Source organism: Aulostomus chinensis, chromosome 1 (genome assembly GCF_037954235.1).
Source record: "Aulostomus chinensis isolate RoL2024-O1b breed Wild chromosome 1, RoL_Achi_v1.0, whole genome shotgun sequence".
NCBI classification, from domain to species: domain Eukaryota; kingdom Metazoa; phylum Chordata; class Actinopteri; order Syngnathiformes; family Aulostomidae; genus Aulostomus; species Aulostomus chinensis.
In genome coordinates this window covers 29,654,858-29,657,901 of record NC_141320.1, presented here as the reverse complement: position 1 = coordinate 29,657,901, position 3,044 = coordinate 29,654,858, and the positions used below count along the sequence as shown (strand labels likewise).

The following is a 3,044-nucleotide window of genomic DNA, read 5'->3' as shown; positions in this document are numbered from 1 at the left end:
AATGAAAATTTAAATTGGACAGAAACGACATGCGGGGTCACTGTGTGTGTTTACACGTGTGTGTATTTCTTGTTTTATGGTGTTGGAGACCATTTCCATCATCAACACTGATCAGGAGTCCTTATCCTCATGGGGACCAAAGACTGGCCCTGATGCAGCGCAATGCAGTTTGTGCATTCTTGCATGAATTTCAGAGTGAAGGTCTGGACTGAGTTTAGTTTCAAATAAAGATTAAGATTCAGTTGGTTAAGATTAAGATTAAGATTAAGGTTAGGCTGCACATAGAATGAAGTTGATCGAATGTTCTCATAAGAATAGCTGGGCACACCTGAGTGTGTTTAAATGCAGACTTCCTCTTGTGACAACTGATGTCATTGGAAACCATCTTGAGGACATTTGGAGAAAGTTCAATCTTTTAGCTGCAGGTACAGTGACTTACAACACTGCAACAACAACAAAAAAACACCCCTCCACAAACACTCTTGTCCAACATTTGTGCCCAAATTTTCTCCTCATGAGGCACCAAATCAGGTCAAGTCAGTTTTATTTGTTTAGAACCAAATCACTACAAAAACAGCCATGAAGTTGATCTGGTTGGCACTGGTATTTGTTCTTGCTGCAGCTCAGGAGTGATTCAGGAGAAGAGTTTCAGAACAGCCAAAGTTGGGGACTGGAATTCTAAAATGTCCCCTGGAACCAAACAACCTTGGGAGGTAAAACCTGCAATCATAGCCACTCAGATGCAGCAGCAGAAGAAGCTGTCATCCACCCTGACAGTCAGAGCATCAAGTCAAGAAAACATCACCATCTTGTAGTTCCAAACCTTCACCTGTCAGATTCAGCTACTTCTTATTGTGGGACTTTAAATTTGAACACAATGGAATTTGGACAAGGAGTTTTCCTTCAAGTCCAAACATCATCGTCCAGCCTCCAACCAGAGGTCCATCAGTTAACATGGAGCCACAGGTGGAGTCTGGATTCTTTTCTAGAATGAGACGGCAATGACAGTCCTGCCAAGTGACATCACTGACATGACAGGATGACTTCAGTCACGTGACAGGATGACTTCAGTCACGTGACTGGATGACTTCAGTCACGTGACTGGATGACAGTGTAGATGCCAATGTAGAGGTTGGGGAAATAGTCTCTGAGAATCCAGCTTGAAGCCACTCCCTCCTTGTTCTTCAAAAACCCAAACAGAGACCGTCAGTCTCCGTCCAATCCTGTACTTGGTTCAATGTTGCTGTTCCATTTTGCAGCAGTAGGTGTCCCTGTGATACCAGGTTCAGTTCAAGAGTCCCAACTCCAGCTCATGTTGGTGACCTCAGTGGCAGGTAAAATGGCGCTTCAGTGGATCATGTGATCAACTCATGTGTGTCCTCACTGCTCCACAGGTCTGTCAAATGTTCTGGAAAATAGTTGGACCCAGCAGAGCTGCTAGATTAGGAGTTGATGGAGTCGTTGCAGATACCAGGGTCCAGTTCCATCCTCACTACCCCTGGTGACCATGTCAAAGTGTCCTTGAGTAAGAGACTTAACCCCTAAATACTTCTGATGAGTAGGTTGGCTCCTTGCATTGCAGCCTTCAGCATCAGTGTGTGAGTGTGTGTGAATGAGAGGACATTGTTCAGCTCCTTGAGTGCTGCTGAGGTAGAAAGGCTCTGTACAAACTGAGTCCTTTTACCATTTCTTTCCTGCTTCTCGCGGTGCTGTTGTCACTTCCTGTGACCGTGGAGGGAAGGAGTCCCCCATCAGAATAAGTTTTATATCATGATGTTACTTCCTCTTCAACACGCCTTTAGCAGACCAACTCAGAGAACAGCTCAGTGAGGTAGTGTGGCCGAGTGGTCTCAGGCGCTGGATTTAGGCTCCAGTCTCTGAGGAGGCGTGGGTTCAAATCCCACCACTGCCATCATGTCCCAAGTCACTGGAGAGGTGTGGCAGGTTTCTCATAGCCTTTCCTCTCTCTTCCACTGGTATCTTCAAACCTGTGACCGAAAGAAGAACCCTCTCCTGAGTCCACAGACCTGAGCATCACTGCTCTGACTACCACGTTACCTCCTGGTTATCAGAGTGAAGTCATGGTGAGGTGGTCAGTTGTTCCTTTGTTTTTTGACAGAGGCCTCATTGTGAATTAAATAATTTTAATTCTTTACTTGAAGTTTCACGCTGTTTCGATTGAAAAAGACCAGTTCCTGGAGAAGATCTTCCAGGGGTCCAGGTTAAAGCGGTGCCCCAGCTGGCACCAGGCGCTGACCCAGGTCCTGCATGGGAGATACTGTCAGTTCTGTTCTGCCCTGCTCACAACCACAGGCTGGTGTTGAGGCCTGCAGCAACCAGGGCCCCAGTCACCAAGAGTATAAAGGCTGGTCATTGTGGCAGTGGGAGGAGTCAAAATGAAGACAGACCAATGTGAGCAGGACGTTCCCAGAGAAGTCATCCATCCACTTTCTATTCTTATCCTTTAAGGGTCACGGGGGGGGGGGGGCGATCCCAGGTGACATTGTTCAAGAGGCAGGGTTCACCCTGGACAGGTCACCAGTCCATCAGGAGAAATGAGGTGGTCGGTATCATGCAACCTAAACTAAAACATTAGCCGGATCAAATTCAGATTAAAGCAAGTGTCTCCAGATCAAAGTCAGAATTCCTGATGATGTCATCAGGGCTTTGACAGTAGCTAGAATTCTGTCTTTGATCTCAGGAGGACATGAAAGAAACCCAATTGAGGAAAGTCGAGGAGAACATTCAGCTTCATTAGAAACACTTGAACTGTTGAACAGTAGAATTTGTTTGAAACAGTTTACAACACTGAGTGACAGGATTGAAGAGGGAAGAGTTTTCTACTTTAAATTTAATTCTATCAAGTCAAGTCAATTTTATTTATTTTGTGCCAAATCCCAACAGAAGTTATCTCATGACACTTTACAAGTTTATCTAATGAGACAGGTACCCTGGAAGGTATCACGTTGGCCCCCAGCACCACCCTAAGGAACCTAGGAGTTCTCTTTGATCAGGATCTGTCCTTTCATGCCCACATTCAGCAA

The 3,044-nt window shown here is 45.6% G+C and overlaps 1 non-coding gene across 1 annotated transcript; it reads left to right on the top strand.

Moving 5' to 3' along the window:
- Positions 1-1,830: 1,830 nt before the first annotated feature.
- Positions 1,831-1,912, top strand: trnal-uag (transfer RNA leucine (anticodon UAG)). Its single transcript has one exon. It is a non-coding gene; the product is annotated as a tRNA-Leu (tRNA).
- The last annotated feature ends 1,132 nt before the right edge of the window (positions 1,913-3,044 follow it).